This window comes from Cotesia typhae, unplaced genomic scaffold (assembly GCF_013202065.1).
Source record: "Cotesia typhae breed Kobodo isofemale line unplaced genomic scaffold, CoteBio_Ctyphae scaffold_13, whole genome shotgun sequence".
Lineage (NCBI taxonomy): Eukaryota > Metazoa > Arthropoda > Insecta > Hymenoptera > Braconidae > Cotesia > Cotesia typhae.
In genome coordinates, this window is record NW_027423774.1 from 1113211 (window position 1) to 1123549 (window position 10339).

A 10339-nucleotide genomic window follows, 5' to 3' on the forward strand; every position below is an offset into this window, starting at 1 on the left:
GAGTAAAGATTTTTTATTTTATATTTATCCAAAAAAATAATTACGTTCCTTTTATTTTTATTTTTCAACCCGGATAATTATGGATGCGACTGTCATTTGAAATAGTATGGTTGAAAGCTGTTATCATCAACAACTGCTAATAAGTTGCTCCTCAAATGATAACAAAAACGTTTACGAGGAAATTTATTTTACTAACGCAAGTTAATATCTCTTTTTTTAAGTTGGTCAGTTTAAATAGTGCGGTTCTTGCGCTATTCGTCACTTTGGCTAACGGAATTAAGAATTTTCTACTTACTATACGCCCTTATGGCATCTGAAGTAGGTCCCGGGAGCCATAAGGGCGTGTAGAAAAATTTTTTTTTTCGGGAATCAATGTATTTTTGTATGAAACGTGCAGAAATGCAAAAAAAATTTTTTCTTAAAACTAAAAATTTTTTTTGGACTTGGAAAAAAAAAATAGAATTTTTATTATACGCCCTTATGGCTTCCGAGATGGTTCCCGGGAGCTGTAAGTGCGTATAAATTTTTTTTTTTTTTTGAATTTTTGCACATTTCGGATCAAACTACGTCGATTCTGGGGCGTATAAAAATTTTTTTTTAAATATTTTTAAAGAAGAAATGAAAGAAATGCATTGGTATTTTAGTGTGCAAAATGCAAAGGTTGAGAATGTCACGATTGGTGATGATGTTGAGCAAAAGTCCTTTTACTAATGTAATATAACATGAGCGGAGAATGGAAGAGAAATAAAAGGGGGTTGAGAAATAAAAGAAGAAATGGTGGGATGGTTGAGTAGCATACGTTTGTCATGCCCGGGACATGTTATTAGCCATCAGGAAGGTTTCATTTGGGTCGTGCAGCCGTTTCTTAGTTATATTCACAGCTACTTCTATGGTCTACCTCTTGTCTTCTTTTTTTCGTTTTCTTTTACCCTTACCTTCCAACTCCCATTCATTATTCTGCGCTGTCTTCTCTTCTATTCCCTTCTTTATCAGCTGAAATGGTTTTTGTCCCTTTCCGAGTACTCTAGGGCTGTGCAGGAGCTAGTAATGCATTTAATTAACATAGTTGGCGCGGCAACATCCCTCATCTTGCGGTCTCTCCACCAGTCAACTTTCACGGACTATTGCGCGCTCATTCTACTCTCTATAAAATACACATGCATATATTAACTCAAAGACAACACCACCCGTTTATTATATCCGTTAAATTAAACTAATAACAATTTTTTTTCTTTTTTGATAACCCAAATCAACTTGTTTTCAAAAGTTGTTTTTTTTTTTTTTTTTTTTTTTACTTTCTACCTTATTACCTTTTTTAAAAAATCATTCAAACTTTGGCTAAATATCAATAATAATAATAATCAAAATTTAATTTAAGCAGAAAAAAATTCTTACTTGCAGAGATCTCACACAGTAATAACATTTTTATCTAAAATGAAATTATAAGACTTGAGGAAGAAAGGAAATTTGTTATCCGGAAACGTCATCAGAGAAGGATATACTAGTGATGATTTTTTTTTTTTTTACAAATTTATATCGGTAATAGATTTAATTTACCTGGAGCGTTATACTTCTTATCTATGATTCTCGCTGAAAACTTAATAAGACATCGATTATTCATAATTTCATCAGCTAGATTCAACTCAAAAATTGAATCACAAATTTTTATTTAAGAAAACATGTTTTTCTTTTTATTTGTTTTAATTTCACGATCGTTTAGACACTGTTGAGAGCTTGATAAAGTCTTAATAATAAAGACGAAACGTTGCAATTCAATGATTGTTTAAATTGATTCAACTACCCGTGATCCTGATATTATTTTTATTTCTTCACCTGGAATTGAACCGTATTAAAAATTAAAAAAAAAAATCTTAATTCATAATTTTATACTTGAAATATCCACAGTTAAAATATAAAACGATAACAAAAATTCTATAATGAAGTAATTTCAGAAATAAATTTTTCCTCATTGCAACGTAAAGAAGTAGAAAAAAAGAATTTGTCACAGTACCCACCGATTAATGGTATTCACTCTATTAACAACTTTTTCCTCATTTTCAAGACCATTAAAAATTTTCATTCATCCGTTTTTCATTTAAATTATTTTTTTATTAATATTAAAAAAAAAAAAAAAAAAAAAAAAAAGAGTAAATTTCCTTCTTGGAAGTCGCCGACAAAATTGCATCCTCAGAACTTTACTGTTGACTAATCAGCTGACTAATTTGAGCTGCTGTCAGTTCAGGGTGGCAAGGAATGTCCGGAAGATAAAATTAGTAGGCTGTCGACAAGGAGCCACGCGGGTTACTGAGATTAGAGGGTTTTAATTTACTCATACAGACAGTTTGAAAGTAGTAATCAACTTTTGTGACAGGTGAATGTTTTTCATCTAATATTCCTCTATATATATTTATTATTAAGCTTTCTGTTCTGTTTCAATATATATTTATTTATACATACACATTCATTTAAATTTTTAATTATATCATCACGTAAATGACTTGTCATTTTATTATTAGATGTATCATATAACTGGTCTTATTTTTATACAGAATAGAAGTGAAGGATAATTATATATCTTATATCTTCTTTATTATTATATTACATACGAGGAGCTGATTTTCAAAAAGGTATATTTTCATATTTTAAAAGAGTAGTTTTTAAAATTTTTTAATATTAATTACTTCAAGAATTATAAAGATTATAAAAAAAAATTAAATTGAATCATGAGAAAAATTCTTAAACCAAGAAAATAATTTTTAAGAGTTTCATTGTCTTGAACCAAGACAAAAAATTCTTGAATCAAGTAAAATTTATTTAAACCAATAAAAATTTCTTAGCTTAAGAATTTTTCAACTCAAATCAAGTAAATTTTTTTTATCTGCGTAGCTAAATTAAAAAAGTTCAATAAAAATATTTATAATTAAAGATAATCAGTTTTTTGTCTCGATTAATCAAAAATAAAAAGATACCTTTTTTAAAAACTCAACTCCTCATATATCACATGTGTGTATACACAATATAAATCCATACATTGTTAAAGTAAAAAAAATTTCAACAAAAGAAATAGATGCAAATATTTATTATAGTTAAGCTTTAGGTTTTGTCGCGTGTCGCTCGTAAATTTTATTCAGTCGAAATATTTTTCTCCTCACACTCACGCAATGACTATATCTACTACAGAAAGATCTCTCTCTGTATAAGAGTTATGGATGCTTTAGTATTGGTACATTTTGGTTTATTCGTGCTTGATTACTTGTATACGAATTTTTACGCATACTATCAATATTACTGTCATATATATGTAATACTAATACTAATACACATTTGAAGACCGGATAGAGTTGCACCGTTGACGAATTAGCCACTCGATGTGGTCTCGCAAGTCAGATATGTGAATGTATACATGTATAAGGCAAAGCTAGCCCATTCGTCCCGTTTCACGGAAACTGCACAAGTAGATTTATAAGCCAGGGGGAAAAAAAGAGGGATATAATGTCTAAAAGAAAGCAATTAACACCGCATATGGTAGACAGCTACTCAATCATTTTAAGACGAAAAAAATTTTTTACGTTAGCAGCTTAGCGCTTGTGTGCCTCTGTTAATTGCCTGATTTAAGGCATTTTACTACTAATTTTTAACCGGATAATAATCATAACCGGCTTGCTTTTCGGTGAATCGATATTGGGATAATTTACGCGATACTTCCTTTCTAATATGTTACATTTATATATTACAAGTTGAAAAAAATTTTTAAATGTAAAATTTAATGAAAATATTAGTCTATTTTTTGATAAAATCAAAAATATTTACTTGGAAATTTTTGTCAATGAAATTAACAAGAGTCGCGTGGACAAAAAATTTACATCCATGCATTAGGTAATTAAACGAGTACTTATAAAATTATAACGCATATATTTTATATGAAAAAAAAAATTTAATGAATGATTGTGTAATTATAATGAATACATTTATTTGATGGAAATTTTATTACATTAAATAAACATTTGATTAAACTTCAAATGTATATCGATATTATTTAATTATACTTTTTATGTGATTCAATAAAATTTTTTATTGCTACTAATATATTCGCACTATTAAAGCTAAAAGGATATGCATGAAAATAATTTTTCACTGAATTAACTGAGAAAAAGTATGAATGTAAAAATAAAAAAGTTTTTTGATACGGTTTGAAATATAAAATTTGTAAAATTATAATTTTGCAAAGAGCGCTACGTATTTTATACACACATATATTATGTAAATGGTTATGAATTTTGAATAAGTACTCTAATAACAATAATAAACAATAAAAGTGATAAATATAAAATTTTTTATCACGTTGATTGCGTGATATTTTATTCAATGATTTGTTTAACGTGAAAAAGGTCATCAAAGAACTATTTATTATTAACCTTTTATAAAACGTTTACATATATGGTATTTATGAGTGTCACTTTATTTTAATTTGTAAAATATTATTTTTTCGCTGTTTGCTACCACAAATATAAATCAAAATGTCTATATATATATATAAATATATAATTCTGTAAAATTTTTAGCTTTCTAAAAATTAAAAAACTGTAACATGAAATTAATTTTATGATTTTATCTTTTATTTTTCAATGAAATAAATTATTACATTAAAATTTATTTTCAAAGTATTACTTTTTTAAAATAAATGAAATGTCTTAAAAAACAAACATAAATTATGTTTAAAAAATATGATCAATAGAAATTTTTACGAAAATTTTTTTTTACTGTTTATATTACATAAATAGGTACCGGAGCTAGTAACTTTATAAAAAAAAAATTAAATAAATAAATTCTTGACTGGAAAATTAATTTTCTTTACTCAGAAAAATTATCTTGGCTGAAATAAATTTTTTTCTTTGTCAAAAAAATAATTTCTTGCTTTCAAATAATTAAAAAGCCTTCCTGAGAATTTTCTTGGTGCTAATGATGGGGGTTTTTTTTTTTTAATAAAATTAAAAAATATTTCTTATCGTAAAGATACATTATTTTGAACGCTTGTGAAAAAGTTGATCAAAAACAGTAAGATACTATTTTTTAAAATGAAAAAATATATATTTTTTGCGGAATTGTAAATAACAACCATAGGTAAAATTTAAGACGATTAAAATAGGTCTTTTATCCCATTGGATTTAGTAAAATGAAGCTGCTGAAAAATCAAATAAAAAATATGGTTCGTGAGACAAAAAAGTGAGTGGAAATAAAAAAAAGGAAAAAATATGAAAGAACCCGAGAAAAAAAAATGACAAAAAGGATTGACAAAAAAAAGTAAAATAAAATAAAGCATTGCAGCCACCAAGCTACGTACGCTCTCTCGTGTATATCGGGCGCTCGGGGGTCTTGTACGTGTTCGCGCGTACGTTTATATAGGTACACCCTGTCTATACGTACCAAATGGTAAATGAGAGGATAGACGCGAGGTCCCGGACGACCACAGCTAGCGGCAACCTAAAGCTCTGTCTATCGCGGGTTGTATGTGCGTCTCTCTATACGGGGTGTCTCGAAATCATCGTTCTTCCACACTCACGTTTTTTCTACCTTTACTTTTTTATTCCTTTTTTTCATTATTCTTAATTTTCACATACGAAAATTCTAATAGATAATATGAACCAAAATTTATATTTATATATTACATTTAGATATTTATTGTTTTTTATGTTATACCGATAAGCCTCGTTCATATTGACCGCATCAATAAATCAAACCAGAATCGTTTGGTTAAGAATAAAAATAAAACAACAAAAAAGTTAAGATAAGAAAAAGAATGAATAAAGAGAAAGAGTTCAGAGCTGCTACCTTTAAATGACTTGCAAATATAATGATATGACAAAGATTCATTTCTTATGATTGACTCTAAGTTTACTTATTTTACTGCTCTATTTTTATAATTATGATTTAACATTTATCTTTTTTAATATTTATTCATTTATTGCGTCGATTAAAAATATATTATTTATTAATTGTTATCGCAAAAGTGTACAATAAAAAATTTTCCGTCATTTCGTTGAAAAAAAAAATTTTTTTAAATATTTCACACAAATTTTTTTTTAAGCAATAAATTTTCTGTGGTGCACTTATTTGATTTCAAATCTTCAGTAAAATTAATACAAATTGCGTGAAATAAAATCTTGCAGATGAAAAAAAAATAAAATTGATATAAAAATTAACCCTTACAAAAAAAAAGTTAAAACTACACGAAAAAATTTTTATCATACAAATTTTCGTCGTTAAGAAGTTTGAAATTTAAATAAATTTTTGTTTTGATATAAATTAACTTTTTTTTTTTAGTTTTTAATAATATTTTTCTCAAAATTCTCTTTAGAAGAAAATATTACAAGAAATTCTAAAATTTTTGATAATTAATCGATTATGGAGAAAATTTGAATGATGTCAAAAATAGAGAGACTAAATTGTATTAAAAAAAAATTTTGAAAAAATATTATTCGCAAACGTTCCGAAGAAGAAGTTTGATTTAAGGTAAAATTGAAATCTTTAGACTGCAATCTCTATATCTATTCAATTATTAATTTACGAGATCAAAAGATAAATTAAATTCGTGTAAATAAATTTTTTGAATAGTTTTTCTTACTCAATTTTATTTTAAAATTTCACTTTATAAGAGAGTAAAAAATTTATATTTAAATTTTGATTGAAATTGAAAAAATTTAGCAAAATTAAAAACTCAATTTATTCTCAGAGAATGAAGCTACATTTCAAAGTCATTACCTATCAAAATAAAAAATTTTTTTTTTTTTTTTAAAATAATACTTTTTTAGTAAATAGGATTATTCTTCAATATTTATATGACATTGTATATTAATGTTTGTGCATACATAACTATGCATTGAAATTTACTACGGAAAAAAGACTTTGTAATATTGAATGTTAATCAGGCATGTTGGATTGACAAATATGTAAATTCTGTAATTACTGTAATTACTTTTGAAAAACATCAAAGAAACAAACTTAGTGCCGTGTAAATGCTCATGTAATGATTCCTATTCAATATATTTCAAATGCATAAAATGATAAAGCTGTAAGTAAACACTAAAAGTTTCAGATATAATGCTAGTTTAATGGCTTCATACCTTATAACTTTTATATACACACACACACACACACACTATATTACTGTGTTTGCATAAAGATACCATAAAAATAATCATAATACGTGAGGAATAATTGAATGATACTTGAAAACAAAAATAATTCGTGACAAAGTGTGTTGCATGTTTTCAACTGGTAAATAAAACTTTTCAACAAATTATATTAAAAGTACCCTTATATGTAAATTTTAGTAATTTGTAGATTGTTTGCTTATGTATTGGTTGATTTGTATCACTTTTAACGTAAAAGCTTATAAGAAAAAGTGACACATCAACATATATTTGTGTTATTATTTTATGAATAAATGTTTACATTTTATTTTGATCTCTTGATAATTTAAACCATTGTTATTTTAAATAATTGCAGAAACTCATTTCTCTGTATCACAATCTGACTGTTTTATTTTATATAAACGGAATTTTATCCAAAATAAATCTTCAAAATTTGTATTTACAAAAGTTAGTTAAAATTAAATTCTTCTTAATTATTTAAAAATTATTCGAGGTACGCACACAGAAAAAAAATTAACTTTAATCAAGTAAATAATTTTAAAGAACTTTATTTTCTTGATTTAAATAGAAAAATTCTTAAACTAAGAAATTCTTTTGAGTTTAAGTAAATTTTACTTGATTCCAAAATTTTTTCCTCTTGATTCAAGACAATTAAACTCTTCCAAATTTTTTTCTAGGTTCAAAAATTTTTCTCTTGAATCAAATTAATTTTTTTTCCTGTACAGAAATTAGTTTTGCAAAAATCGTTTTCTAAATATCCTTAAAAAATTTTTTTTTTCATAACTTTGTGAAAAAAGTAATGACATATGTTTTTCAACGTACTTAGTAAAGTAATTTATTACATCAGATTAACAATTCACATAAGTATGAAATTAAGTGCTACACTCGCAGAAAATATAATTTTTTTTTAAAGATTTGTTTTTAAAATTACTCTTAATTTCTGTGAAAAACTAGCGTCTGACTTAAACATAACATACAACAGATATTTCGATAATTGCATACATGAATAATACAATAATTGCGATTAAATTAAGATAAGAAAATTATATCTTGAGTGTATAATTATAGATCAGATATTCGGTATACTTTAAATTCGTTTATCAATCATTTTTACGTAATCAATAAAAAAAAAAGGGTACGACTTACTGTTTTCAAAGATAGCTGGTGGTTTCAATTGGAATTGCATAGGCTGGTATGATATTAGATCTCATAAGTCTGTATATATTACTACTCTGGGTTATAAGCAGGTGGAACTGATTTCTTTTATAGATTGTATGTGTTCTTTTAGTTTATTATTTTTACTGTACTTATTGCAATCTTGAATTTAGCTTGATATAATTAAATTTAAATTTATAAAATTTCTGATTTTTACTGTTACTGTTAATTCTTAATTTTATTTTTGACTAAAATCACATGTACACTGAAAAAAAAACTAACTTGAATCAAGACGAAAAATTCCTGAATTAAGTAAAATTAACTTAAACCAAGTGAAATTTCTTAGCTTAAAAATTTTTCAACTCAAACCAAGAAGATGAAATTCTTCAAAATTATTTACTTGATTCAAGTAAATTTTTTTTTTTTTTTTTTTTTTGTATAACAAAAGAGAAAAAAGAAATCGACCTCTTAAGCATGAAATTTTTTGACACAATGACGTAAATTTTTTAATTATTTACTTTTATTTAAATTACTTCTTAAAAATATTTTAAATTACGGAAATTTTAATTAAATGTAATATTTTTTTTTTTTATTCTGCTGATAAGCATATTAAGAAATTCCTAAATAAATTTCATAGTTTTTAACTTGAACTATGAAGTTTATCTCCAAGAAATCCTTGCATATAGTTCAGTTAATTTTATAATTATTAATTCACAAAAAATATCTTAAAATTAACAGTACTTAGCAATAATAATTAACAATAAGTATAATTCAATGGTGACAACAATAAGTTATTCTCTCTGATTGGCCATTTGAAAATATTCCATCTGTTCCAGATGGCTGAAGGTAAAATCAATCGAGTAACTTCCTTTATTGCATTCAGCGATTGTCGTTATCTTTTCCTTAGCAGTAGAGTCGAGCCTGCGAAGTTTGATTTGCCCAGAATCACACACTCCACTTGAGTATAACCTCACCGATGTTAATACCTTTACGAAAATACAAATCTAGTAGTTTCCCCGATACGTTATTGTTATTGTAAATAACATCTATGCCTCGTAGTCAATATATCACAGTTTTATTTGTATAGAGATATAGAGAAGCGTATCTAGGACTGGCTGGTCATCCTTATACTTGCCAGACAAACTCTTCTATCAAATGATAGCGAGGTCATGAACATTTAGCACAAAGCTCTCGCATATATTCTATTGACTTCCACGTTCCTTTGTGTCTTATCTACAACTGGTGAGAGAGTCCTTTCTCTATTATATATTTTAGTTCCCGTTGTAGTTACTACACTACTATAATATATATATATATATATATATATATATATATATATATATATATATATATATATATATATATATATATACACGTAGATGTAGTATCCACCAGTGTAGATACTACATGTCAGATCGTAATGCTTGTTCCTATTTCTTTAATTTCTATCGGCTTAAAGTTTATGCTTCACTAACTCTAATCCCCAGCGTAATGCCATTTTTCAAAATAGAGTTTTCCATAAGTTTCTCATCTAGTTAGAAATGAATCATACGAAGAAATATTCCAGTAACGCATTTTAATCAAAAGATTGATCAATTATTAATTTACTCAATCGTTTTTCAAAATATAAATCAAATTCAGTCGATAGTTTTTTTTATTTGAAGAAAAATTGTGAAAAAATAGATGACTACACTGAAAAAAAAAATTCTTGACTGAAGTAAATTTTCTTGAGCCAAAAAAATTTCTTTTTGCTCCAAAATAATTTTTGTCTTCCTTAAAATTTTCTTGGTGCAAAAAAATTTTTTTTTCTGTGTATAATTATAAATATACTTACTAAATTATACTTCAGTCAATTCTTTTAACCGCTATTTCTAAAAAGCCCAACCTCATAATGGAGTAAACAATTGGTATGTGCGCGCATGTGCGAAAACTGTTCCAAAATCTGTACGACTGTCATATTTGGCTTTCGAACACCGGTTGATTCATTTTAAAGTCTACTAAGTCTACTAGAAGTGCAAATATAATTTTTTTAC